Source organism: Chlorocebus sabaeus, chromosome 24, assembly GCF_047675955.1.
Source record: "Chlorocebus sabaeus isolate Y175 chromosome 24, mChlSab1.0.hap1, whole genome shotgun sequence".
Lineage (NCBI taxonomy): Eukaryota > Metazoa > Chordata > Mammalia > Primates > Cercopithecidae > Chlorocebus > Chlorocebus sabaeus.
Window position 1 is genome coordinate 28,344,157 of NC_132927.1, and position 13,821 is coordinate 28,357,977.

The following is a 13,821-nucleotide window of genomic DNA, read 5'->3' on the forward strand; positions in this document are numbered from 1 at the left end:
TTTATAATTGAGAATTTAAAAAGGAGGTTTCATGTTTGGTGTGTGAATTTATGAGTTTAAAATCATATCCGTGGCAGATGGTAATGAGCATTTCTTACAATATGATTCATGGAAAAATATACATTCATAGAAATAAAACTAGATTTTATTTTAGCTGATTAGGTGGTAACTAGGGATATCTAGATCAATAAGCACGAACTTATTGAAAGCTTTTTCTGTACCAGGCACTATATCATTTATATACTATAACTGCTATATACTGTATACTATAACGGGCATATACTATATACCGTATACTGTAACCGGTATATGATCCTTTTTTGTGGCAATTATGATTTTATTTTTAGTTAGGGTTTTTTTTTTTTTATCATGAAAGGAGTTCATGCAGGAAAAAAAAAAGAATATATGTGAAAGATTTAAAAAATTCAAGTAGTAGAGACAGGCATAAATGAAAAATAAAAGTGTTTCTTTCCACCAACTTTTAGCCTCAGTCCCTAGAGGTAACCACTGTTGAGAGTTTCTTGTGTCTCTTACAGAGATTTTTCATCTCCTGGTTAATCTGTATCAAAAAGGTGAGTATAAGTGCCATTGAACCATCTGTTCATAAGCTTTTCTTCTGAGCTAAATTTTACATTTTGAGACACTATTATGCTTCTTTTTAAAATGTGCCTTTTAAAACTGAAAGAAAAATGTCAGAACCAAAGTGATGCTAACAGAGAGGGCTGGTGGTAGTGAGAACTACAGCTGAAGGATGTTAATGTGTAGTTTTAGCCTCTGTTAACATTTACATGTGGAACTTAAGTAATAAACCTTAATGTAGTTCTTTTATGATTTTCAAAGTCATCTGGGGTATATTATCTCCCTTTATCCTTTAGATGACCCTGCAATGCAGGAACTGTTTATTTTACAAAGGAGGAAGCTGTGGTTCCCAGAGGTTAAGTAATGTGCTTAGGGTCACACAGCTGAAAAGTGACAGAATCAAGACAGAATGGAGTCTTTTCCAACTAGTCTTGACCCAGACCACATGGTAACTGTGAGGAAGAGAGAAGCGCAGTTACACCTCTGTGGTTCCTGCAGGAAAAGGCTGTGAAGTGAAGGAGATGGGTGCAGCCTGAAAATCTGGGCAGTAGTTTTGATTCAGCCCCTGGACATTTAAGGCAGTAGAAACAAATTAAGGTGACTGCCTCTCTCCTCCTAGTCTCCTCAGTGGCCATTCTGTTCGGATTTTGTTAGGCTGTTTAGGTAACACTGACCACAGGGGAGGAGACTTGACCCATGCTGAGGAAGCCACAGTATTTCATCCCCAGACCACAGTGGTTAGTTCAGAGGGTGGGCCTGCCATCAGCAGGGGCCAGTAGGTTCTTCCTCTAGAATTTTCCAACTCAAGTTGAGAGGAGAGGTACCATCCTTTCTGGTCCCAAGGCAGTAAGAATCACGTAAAGCTGTGTTTCAGTCTGTGGAGAGAATCAGGTCCAGTGCACAGAGGGGAAGCAGCGAGAGTCAGAGAGAGAAAGGAAAGAAGGAGAGAGCTCAGTCATAACTGCAGTCCATGAATCCAGTCCACATGAACCAACACATTCCCATGTTTTGCCCAAGCTAATTCAAGTTGTGGTTAAAAGAGTTTTGACTTATACCTCTAGGCCTTAGTTTCCTCATCCGTAAAATGGAGGTTGTCATATTCACCCTGACTCTACCTGAAATAGGTAAATATCAGTTGAGATAATGAATAGGAATACACTATATAAATTGTAAAATATGACACACATATAAGATTGTATTATTCACTGATATGTCACACTGAGTTAGGAAAAATTGAAAGGGCGAAATTACCACTTATTTGGAAAATAAGTGAATGCTTTCTAAGAGCCATCTGATGTTATGCAGAGTTAAACGAAAGCTGCCAGGGTCCTCCAGATCTTCTTTTGAGACCTTCTTTCAAGTACTCTTTTAAGTTCTAATCAATACCCATAATGAATACAAAGATAGAGCTTTTACCTTTCTGGCCTAGATTCATTCAATGGGTTTCTCTTTTCTATCCCCCGCCCTGTTCTATAACACACACACACACACACACACACATACATACACACACACACACACCCCAAACAAAAAATAAACAAAATGTCATTATTAATATTTCAACATTTTAGCCTTTTTACTTAAAAGACCTTTACAGATTCATGTTAATAACATTTTGGCTTCATTAAAGAAAAATCAAGGAAAATAAATCTTAAAGCAGCTATTTTAGATATACTCCATGGGAATGATATAGTTGAGGTGATTCTGGAGATAGGAAGTTATTTGTTTTGGGCTCAGATAGGATCAAGATCCATCTTTTCCTTAATGGACTTATGTCTTTGCTATAAGCTCTAAGTAATCAAAATCTACTTGAGATTATAACTTATTCATGACACAAAAAGCATCACTTCACTTTTATAGCATTTTTCACTATATATGATAATACCTCTCAATGAGGAAAAACAGATGGTACCTCTCTGAAATCTTAGATTTGCCATTTAGGCAGTTTTTATTGTAGCAAGTGTCTCTTTCTTTATATTTGATAATTACAACCAAAGAATGGCTTAAAGCTTCAATCGAAGTGGAATACCATATGCAAAAAAGGTTGATGTCACCATGGAAATATAATTTATAAGCATTAAGAAGCATGACATATCAACCCGAAAATGTTTTGCTTTCCTCGCATTTTAAAATCTATGAAATGTATCTACCACCTTCACTGTTCTCATAAGTCTATGTGACTATGCTTTCACCTTACACAATTGCCAGTGAGCATTGGTGTGAGGCTGAATTGATGTTGCCTGACCACTCTACACCTCATCTAGCCATTGTTTATCTTTGCCTGGGCTTGTTATTAACCCCATGAATGTCAGTGTTTTCATATAAACTGAGAACTTTGAATAACTTCATATTCTGAATAGGGCATACTCAGCCCTCAGAAAATGTCAGCTGTATTGGAAACAACTGACATCCTCAAACTGGTTAATTTCAAGAGCACTCAGTAAAAAGAGTATTTCCAAGGATGAGGGCAGAGTATAGGAAAACTGCAAGGGAGAATGCAGTTTCTCAGGGCTCCTGTATTATCCTTTGGCCTGAGGTATGAGGACAGTGAGGAGAGGACCTCCTTAGTGGAGCTGTGGCCTCCACGAAAGGAATATAGCCAGATTATAATGATCCTGCAGGCAGAGACCCCAGGAAACAAGTAGCCTGAACTGATTCTTCCACTTATTCTGATTGCCTGCTCATGCTCCTCATTGGCCAAACCCAACTGGGAGGCAAAGAGCAAGGAAGTCTGCTACTGGCTTCATGCAGTTTAGTTTCCTGGGGCATAAACCAGGTAGATGGAGAATGGATTTGGAGGGGCAAATGGAAGATACACAACACAGTTAACCTTCATCGTGGAAGTCTTGCATGAAGGAAATGGCAGCATTTCCAAAAAGTGTAGATAACTTAGAAAAAAAATTGTTTTAACCAGCTTTCACGTTTTTATTAATTTTACTTAGTCAAGGTCATAGCCCATGTCCAAGTGGACCCAGCTACAATGGTAGCATTTGGACTGAGTTCAGTTGTTTGTGTGGTGAAAGATGATCTGGAGGAGCTACACAGAGAGAAAACCACCCTATGCTTCCCCTATTCACAGACAGGATGGCAACCTCAACTTACAGTTTAAGTTTGCTACAAAAAGTAGCTGGACACCTCAGAGCACCTTTAGATAGCCACCTTCTTGGGCCTCCCAACATCAAAGGAAATGACTGTTATCCCAAAGAAATGCCATGCCTGGCTAGTGGATTGAGTGGCCAGTTTTTGGTGTTGTTCATCTTGCTTTGAATCTCCGATGAATTATTTTCATTTCTTTGAGCCAGGGACCAGGATTACTTGCCTTGATCTAATCTAGATTAACCACTCTGATCCACTGAAAATGAATAAATCCACTGAATCAGATAAATTTGTTGGGGAAGTATTTGTGGCAGCACAAAATTATGGACAAAACAAATGTGGAATGCCATCCTAAAGCACAAACCTCCTCTGTGGATGGGAAAATTCCCTGACTTGGGAAGTGCTGTGAAGGGTTGGGTCTGTAATAGGAGCAGTGAGAGGCAGTGTGGTGTAGAGAAAAGAGCTGGGGTGGTGGAATTAAAACTAACTGAAGTTAGCGTAGCACTGACTGTGACCACCTTGGCAAGTTACTGAACTTTCTCAACCTTAAGTATCCTAGTATGAAAAATGAGAATAACTTGACTTGCTGTAAAATTAATTGAAATTATATACGCAAAATTAAGGCAGTATTTTCCACACAGTAGTCATGCAAATACCTCTTTAGGATGTATACACTTGTTGAAAACAACCATTTGGAAGTATAATTGAGATTTAAAAAAACTGCACATATTTGATATATGTAATTTGATGAATATGCCTATGTTCCTTTAAAAAATTATTTCTTAACAGCTTTATTTATGTATAGTTGATATACAATAAATAACACATATTCAAAGGGTATGATTTGATGAATTTTGATTGCATACACCCATGAGACCATCATCACAAACAAGATGATGAACATATTCATTCAAAAGTTTCCTCATGCTCCATGATCATCTCTCCCTTCTATCTCCCTCTCAGTATAATTACACTGCGATACATCCATGCTGTATGCATCAACTATTTATTCTTTTTATTCTTGGGTAGTATTCTATTGTACTGGTATACCACAATGTTTATCTGCTTACCTATTAGTAGTGATTACTTAATTATGGTTTTGTTTGTTTTTGTTGTTTTGAGACAAGGACTCACTTTGTCACCCAGGCTGGAGTGCAGTGGCATGATCATAGCCTTGACCTCCTGGGCTCCAGCGAACCTGCCACCTCAGCCTCTCCAGTAGCTAGGACCACAGGTGCACACCACCACGCCTGGCTAATTTTTAAATGTTTTTGAAGAGATGGGGGTCTCGTTATGTTACCTGGACTGGTCTTGAGTTCCTGGGCTCGAGTAATCTTCCTACCTCAGCCTCATTTTTTTTTAATTCCATTTTCTTTCTTCTTTCCTCGTTAATAGTGTAAGAGAAATTTTTAGAATTCCATGTTACCACAGCTGACATCTCATTGACATCCTCCAGGAGTAGGGCAGTTTGCAAGAACTGGGTATAAATGCAGATATAATAGTAATTGTGTTTGTTAATCCCTGGTTTAGGTTGAGTACACAGCTGGAATCTGGTTCTTTCTGCTTCCTAGGCTTGCTTTTGTTTCTTATCATAAACAAGCAACCTGGAGGAAACACCACAAATGTGGTGTATCCATACAATGGATTATTCAGCCATAAAAAGGAACAAGGTACTGATACATGCTACAGTGTGGATGAACCCTGAAAACACTGTGCGAGTGAAAGAAACCAGACACAACAGGCTACATATTATATGATCCCAGGCACTGAAATATCCAGAATAGACAAATCCATAGAGACAGGAGGTAGATTAGTGGTTTCAGGCTAGGGGAGAGGGAAGAGGGGAAGGGGAAGTGACTGCTAATGGGTATAGGTTTGCTCTTTTTTGTTTTGTTTGGTTTGGTTTGGTTTGTTTGTTTGAGACGGAGTCTCGCTCTGTCACCTAGGCTTGAGTGCATTGGCGCTCCAATGCAACCTCTCTGCTCACTGCAACCTCTGCCTCCCGAATTCAAGCAATTCTCGTACCTCAGCCTCCCAAGTAGCTGGCACTACAGGTGTGTGCCACCACGCCAGGCTAATTTTTGTATTTTTAGTAGAGACGGGGCTTCACCATGTTGGCCAGGCTGATCTCGAACTCCTGACCTCAGGTGATCTGCCTGCCTTGGCCTCACAAAGTGAGCTACCACGCCCGGTCGTTGGGTTTGCTTTTTTGGGGTGATGAAAATATTCTGATATTTGATCGTGGTGTTGGGTACAGAATTCACAGTCTAATCTGTGACTATACTAAAAACACTGAATTGTATAGCTTCGAAGTGAACTTTATGGTATTTCATTGTATCTCAATAAAGCTGCTATTTTATAAAAGCAGTCTGAAAAACTTTGGGAAAAATAAACATTCAAGGGAAGCCATTAATTTAATCCCCCCCCCTTTTTTGTTGTTTGCCAATGGGAAAACGTAAAGCTTTTTAACTCATTGGTTGTACTGCACCTATATTTCCAGGTGTTGAGCACAATGTAGAACTTTCTAGCATTAGGAAATAAAAATGTGACATCTGCAGATAAATTGTGTTTGCAGATACAAGGTAGTTCAGTGCCGTACTGTTTTGGTTTGTTGGAGATAATAAAGGCCCTGTACCTACTTTGGCTTTTTTGTCTTTTCTTTTACTTCTTAAAAATAACATGCATTCAGATTGTCTAATCACTCTTTCCTCTAGCCTTACTTAGTTAACTAGATACAGGATATCCTGTCGGTAAAGCATCTTAGCTAAATCAGATTATTTATCAAACTCCTAACCACAGTAGATACAACTGAGTGAGTAAAATAGAAGTCCAAGTACTCAAAATAATCCTTGGAAAGGAAAAGAAGCCGGGAGATCAAAATGAGTAGTGATTTAGTCATGGGTACAACTTTGGTTTCAGGCAGCTGTGGAGGATGGGAATAAGGACAGACTTCCTCCCTTTCTAATTGTCTTCCTTCACCTGGTGAAACACTGCCTTATTTAGAATGCTTTTAGCTGCTCAACTGCTGTGAATCAGGACCAACATTGTAATATCTGGAAATAGAGCTCCACCTGGTCTATTCCCAACAAATCATTGTTTCCTGAGGACATGAGATTTGTGGTTGAGAAAAGGCATTTTTTTCACCTGCCCTCAAAAATCTTACTAGCCAAGGTTGGAGTTTTGGTGTCATTTAGTTTAGATCTTAAAGTGAAAGAAAGGTATTATTAACACAGGGTAAAAGTAAAACCAATGTAACTCTACTCAGAAATGTTACCTTTGCTTTTTGCTATAATTTGGTAAATTATTTTCCCAAGGTGACTTGGAAACGTTTATGTCACAGTGTGTGTTTAGCTTGGGTTTTCTGTTATATTCTTTTCAGCTCTGGCATACAACAAAAAATTCCATAACTTTCCATTTTACTCTGGCACTGGAAGAATATGGCTCCCAGCAATGTTCCTTTGAGTGTTACTCTAGAAATATATTCATTCCGTTATGTATTAAGAATCTACAACACAAAGTACACCTGGAAGATGGTTAAGTGGCTTCTTCAATAAGAAGCCCATTTTCAATAAGATAAAATTCAATAAAGTAAGTTTTCCTTCAATATTTATAGGTTCTTAATTGGAATGACCCCCTGTAACAAAAGACAGATTAAAAAGCAAAAAACAAACAAGTTTATTAACATGTTTATTTCATATACACATAGTACACATGGGAGACACACAAAGATTGAGTAGTTCCTAAAGAGATGGCTTTGAATTCCAGCTTATAGAGCATCTTCAGCAAAGAACAGTACATTCTTTAGAGAAGTGACAAGACAATGGAAAAGAACTTTGAGTCTCTAACTGGGCCAACTGTGGGGAAGGCAAATAAATGGCAGATAAAAGCAAGTTAGTAATCCTTGTTCATGTAGATTCCTCTCATACCATCTCCAGGCCAATAAGCATCTAAAGTTGTCCCCAGTAATTAGCCTTCGTTCTCCCCGGTACAGAAGGAGGGCAGTGCAGGGCGGGATACCTTTTGTCTTTAATAATCTGTGTCCTACTTTAAGGCAAATAGAAGGAGGTAAAGAACTTTCTTGCGTCTACTTCTTGGTAACCTCCAGATGAACATTCCTTCCCATTTGGGGGTTGCATATTCTGGTCTTTCGTAGCTTCATAGGCATGAAGCTATGAAAGTTAGACATAGACCTAAAGGCATTCTTTCTGTGTCTATATGTGTATGTATGTGTGTATATGTAAAATACATCAAAAGAATGCATACGTGTATATACATATATATATAAAAGACTGTTAGTAAAACAAGCCCACATACATTCCCTATCTTTTAAGTACCACCTTTAAAAACTCCTGTATGCTTCTCTCCAATTCCATCCTCCTTTTTCCTCCTTCCCAGAAAGCCATAATCTGGACATTTTATTTATCACTTCCCTGCATATATGGTTTAGTTTGCCTGTTTTAGAACTTTAAATAAATGACATCATGTTTCTTTGGCTTGGATTTTTAACCAACATTATGTTTTAAGATTCATCTAGGTGGACGTGCATAGCTGTAGTTTACCCATTTTTTACTGCTATCTAGCATTAATTACTGTACCATTCTTCCACTGTGTGAAATATCACACACTTTATTCATTCTACACACGTTGGGCATTTGGGTTGTGTCCAGCTTTTTGCTCTGATGTGCGACGCTGCTGTGTGCATTCTGTTCATGTATCCTGGTTCACATCCAGGAGTTTTTCTAGGACATATACTTTGGAGTTCAGTTGCTAAGGCATAGAACATTGCAAATGTTCACTTTATTAGGTTGACCATTAGTGGTTATACCAATTTATTCTTCATTAGCAGTATGAGAGTTCTTCTTTCTCCACTTGTCAACAGTTAAGTGTTGGACAGAACAGTCATTCAGTTCTCTGAATTTTAATTTTTGCTAGTTGCAAATATATTCTGGAATTCTATTTTTTTAAATAACAAAGAGTTGTTATTTAAACAACTCATTTTTAACTATCTTGGTGAAGGAGACAAGGACGTAAATTATTTGTTATTATGTTTGATAAAGTGGGCCATTGCCGTAGACAAATGTAGATATGTTTTCAAGCAATATTGAACCTGAGAGTCTTTTTTCTTTCTTTTCCTTTTTTTTGAGACAGAGTCTCACTCTGTCCCCCAGGCTAGAGTGCTGTGGCATGATCTCGGCACACTATAACCTTCGCCTCCTGGGTTCAAGCGATTCTCCTGCCTCTGCTGGGACTGCAGGCATGTGCCACCATGACTGGCTAAGTTTTGTAATTTTTATAGAGACGGTTTCACCATGTTGGCCAGGCTGGTCTCAAACTCCTCACCTCAAGTGATCTTCCAACCTCAGCCTCCTCCCAAAGTGTTGGGATTACAGGCATGAGCCACCGTGGCTGGCCTTCTTTATTTTCTTTATCAGATATTTGAAATTTACAAATGTAACATGCTCTTGGTTTTACAAGTAAAAAGCTATAGGAAGAAGCTCATTTCTCCTTTTTCCCTTACTTCCCTCCTCCCCCATGTAACCAATGTTAATGCTTTGGGGTGTATCATTCCACATTTTTCTTCATGCTCATAAATGTGTAATAAATATATGTTGGGTTGCAATTTATGAGATTGTTATTTTATTAGGCCATAGTAGTTGAAATCAGCAATTGCATATAGTTCAATCACATGCATGCATATTAGGTAGTTGTATGGAAATTTTTCAAATGTAAGAGTTAATGTGCAACTATCTTTTATGTGACAAATGTCACATAATTCACCTAGCTTGTAGTTGTGGATCTAACAGATTCATGTTAATGATTACATCATCTTCACTCCCCTGTCGCCTGTGGAGCGATGTTAGTTTTGTCTTCTTGGTTGTGGTTGTGTTTCTTCTAACTAACCTGTCATACATCCATGCTTCACTGTGGTGGAATCCCAAACAGCGGGATTGTTGAGTCAAAGCACTTAGATCTCTTAAATTTTAAAATATATTGCTAGATTTCTTTCTTAAAAGGTTGTAGCAATTTGGATGCCCATTAGTAAGTATGAGCCTGCCTGTTTTCTGTCTCCTAGTCATCACTGGAAATTACCACTCTAATGGGTGAGGAATGGTATTCTATTTTAACTTGTATTCCCTTGAATTCTGGTGAAGTTGAGCATATTTTCATATGTTTTCATTGATCTTTTGCATTTTCTCTTCTGCAAATATCGTTTCGAATCCTTTGCCCATGTTTTTGTAAGGTTATTTGACTCTTCCCTCAATTTATACAGAACCCTTAGTTTATTAGTGATAGTAATACTTTATCACTTTACACGCTGAAGTTATTTCTTTCCCAGCCCATCATTTGTCTGTTTTGTGTATAGTATCCTTTGCCATACTTTTTCTTTTTCTTTCTTTTTTGTAAAGTATTCACATATGTCTATGTTTTCCTTTATGGTTTTTTGGCTTCTTGTCTTGCTTAGGCATATTTCCTCTATCTAAGGTAATATAAATATCCTCCTTATTCTTCTTCTAATATTTTAAAAAATATTTATCCATGTTATATATTAAATCCATCTAGAATATATTTTGTATATGACATGAGCTATAAATATGTTCCTCCAAACAGCCAACTCCATGACACCATTTACTTTAAAAACTCTGTTTTATCTACTGAATTGAAACACGTCTTTAATCATATATTGTTTCCACATATACTTGGATCTGTTTCTGTACTTTGTATTATATTTCCTGGATTTATTTTCTATTCCAATATCAATGATACCATCTTCATTATAATAGTTTGATTTCAGGTTTAAGATCTAGAAAAGTAACTGGGTCCCATTTTATTCTTCTTTTTAAACATTTATTGCTATTATTTGACATTTTTTCCATATAAAATTTAAACTCATTTTGTTATATTGCCAAAAGGGGAAAACAACCATTGGAGATTCCAGTTACAACTGCATTAAAATCATGTATTCTTGGAAAGGACTTTTTTATATTTTGCTGTTTCCATCTGGAAAACATGCCTCTCAATTCAAATATATTGTAGCTTTATTTTAAAGTGCATTCATCAATATATAAAGGTTTTTGCTTCTTTTGGTGTTGGAAATTTGGTAAAATGGCTGGGTGTATGATAAATATTAAAATAAATAGCTTTTCTTTTGTTAATGCTAAAACTTGTTCTCAGAGTAACGTACTGAGGAGTTCCTAATTCAGATCTCCAGGGACAGATGTCATAAGCTTGACTTAAGAAATGAAGAAATGTTAAAGCAGAACTTTGCACCACTTGACTTAATTCCAACTTTGCTACAATGGATCTTATTATTGTGGATTATTATTATAGAGGAAAACGGTACTTTGAGCTCTGTGTGATTAGGCAGGATGTTTCTTCTTTTAGTTCTAGATCAGCTGTGATGTTAAGAGTAAAATTCTAACAGAGGAAACTAATTACCTTTCAGTTTTTTTAAAAGTATAATTTTGTCTGTTGGACAGAGGCTCATTTGAAGATAAAACCTCAAGATATAAGCTTATTGGTACATAAAAGTACATGGAGGAGTCTCACTTATTGGAAGAATTTTATCATTAGTTTAACAAAACCTACAGTACTTATGTACTTATTTCTAAAAAGTAGTACTTACAAGTAAAAAATACTGTTGCTTCTGGGAGATTAATGGCCTAAGTAGCAGTATAGATAGCCTTCTTCATAGTGAACCCATTCAAATGCCAATGACGGTGTCTCAAACAAAAATCTTCAATGACATAACCTCAGTATCCAAAAAACAAAGGAGAAATTTTAAAATAATTCAACTAATTTTTAAAAGTTGTAATTCCAAATTACAGAACTATAAAAGAATAGGGAAAAAAAAAAACCAATGAAGTTTAAAATTGCCTGATATAACTAAAGTCAGGAAATAAAAAGCCATTTAGTGAAAATTACAGTATTACATACAATTAAGAATATTTCCAGAACCAGTAAAGAGAAGAGTTTACATGGAGAACTGCTAAATAGTTAACTAGGGAAGCATATTTATTAACTACAGAATGAAATAAAGAATTAGATAGCTTAAATAAACATGTATAAATAATGCCAGACCAAAATGATCCACTTCTATAATGGAACACAGTGTTTTAACTTAAAAATAGTAAGTGAAAGTACTTGAGCTGATAGACTAAATAAATGTTAATGAATCAACAATTTAAGGTAGACAGTATTTCCAGAATTCATTAAGGACGTGGCCTACCTATCAGGAAGTTAATCTGGAAATTAACATCCAGAGAAAGATGCCAAGATGTTTACTTATAACATTTTCAAACTTCAGTGAGGAAGAAATCTTAAACATCTGGAAAAAAGGCCGGATAATATTCCAAGTACTGATTTCAGATGTAACTGAAATTAAGACCGTGAACTCCCCAAGGAAATGAAACAACATCTGCAGCTCTTTTTGTGGAAAAAATTATCCAGGCAAGATGTCATTCATTTGGAAAAGCTAGAGAAAGATTTTCACATATCCCACTGATATGGTTTGGCTATGTGTCCCCACCCAAATCTCATCTTGTAACTCCCATAATTCACACATGTTGTGGGCGGGACCCAGTGGGAGATGATTGAATTATGGGGGCGGGTCTTTCCTGTGCTGTTCTTGTGATAGTGAATGGGTCCCATGAGATCTGATGGTTTTAAAAATGGGAGTTGCCCTGCACACGCTCTCTTTGCCTGCCGCCATCCATGTAAGTAAGATATGACTTACTCCTCCTTGTCTTCTGCCATGATTGTGAGGCTTCCCCAGCTATGTGGAACCGTAAATCCGATTAAACCTCTTTCTCTTGTAAATTGCCCAGTCTTAGGTATGTCTTGATCAGTGGTGTGAAAACAGACTAATATACCCACTAACCCTAAATAGTCACTGACCTACACTTTGGATTCAGAACATGAATTTCTTCACACTGTGGCCATCTTATCAAGTCCTGCTCTCAAGATGGGATACTAAAAACATTAACTAGGAGGATCAACACATAGACCATAGACCCATTGCAGAATAAAATTGTGCTCTAAAACGTAAAAGGAAGAGAGGAAGGGAACTAATATTTAGAGAACATCTACAATTATCAAGTTTTTTTATAACACATTGTTTCATTTAGACTTCAAAAAACCCTGCTGGTATTGTCCTCTTGTTTCAGATGAGAAAATAGTCTCAAAGAGGTTAAGTAACTTGCTTTGTTAAGTTGTAGAGTCAGGATTTGAATATGTGTCTTTCTGACTCCCAAGAAAAGTATAACTTTCCAAATAACAATCTAAAAATTGAGAATGAGATAAGATGAGGAAGAACTAAAACCAATAGCCTAAATGTTCTTTTTTACCCATAGAAAGAAGCCTAAGAGCTTTGGGTTTTACTATTGCTGTAACTAGAAATCACCAAAAAATGACTGATAATTTTAGTGACTTGTATGTGTATGTGTTTGTGTGCAGATTTGATTTACATAGAAATAATTTACTTGAAAGAAGGGAGCATATTTAAGGTGCTTAATTAAAAACTACAGCATTTATAAAGTAAAAATAAGCAATAGCAAAAATAAGAAAAAAAAGATAGATGGCCAAAATATAACAATCATTATAGCTATAAACTTTAAAATGCCACATAAAAGATATGCACTTTAAACAAAAAGTCATACATTAGAATACAAGGCAGGATTATAATACATGAACTAAAATCATAAGGAAATAGAATAATGTGTCATTATTGAACATAACATAAAGCCAAAAAAGATGAATATGTGAATTATGTAATGATGACCACTATCACAAATAATAAAGTGAGTAAAGGAGGAATAGTGTTGAAACAAAAGGAACAAGCAAATAATGCTACCATGCAGTAGAATGATATTAGAATAGATGCCAGTCTCTTTGGGTGGCGTCCTTTTTGCCACAATCCAGGAGTGAATGTTGACTTACCATGGGGTATATTCCAAGAGCCTTCAGGGCTAACGAAGAACTTTGGCCTTTGGAAATTTAGGAATATATGTTGTATACTGCCTGCTTTGTTAGCACTAACTAGAGTTGGACAGTTCGGGTCAATCTGGGCTGAATACAGTAGAGTCAAGTCATTTACTTACAGTTAGGAAATGTTTGAGTTTCCTTAGCTTGATCATCTAGGTGAGGAAG

General features: G+C 36.7%; 1 protein-coding gene across 4 annotated transcripts in view; it reads left to right on the top strand.

Moving 5' to 3' along the window:
* The window catches only part of GNG2 (G protein subunit gamma 2), a 128,429-nt gene that overhangs the window by 37,967 nt on the left and 76,641 nt on the right, over nt 1–13,821 (top strand). Inside the window, exon 3 of one of the 4 annotated variants that reach the window (XM_007986688.3) lies at nt 537–572. The exons of the other annotated variants lie outside the window; for them this stretch is intronic. The gene's annotated coding sequence lies outside the window, so the exon portion shown is untranslated. The remainder of the gene's footprint in view (nt 1–536; nt 573–13,821) is intronic. 4 annotated transcript variants of the gene reach the window in all.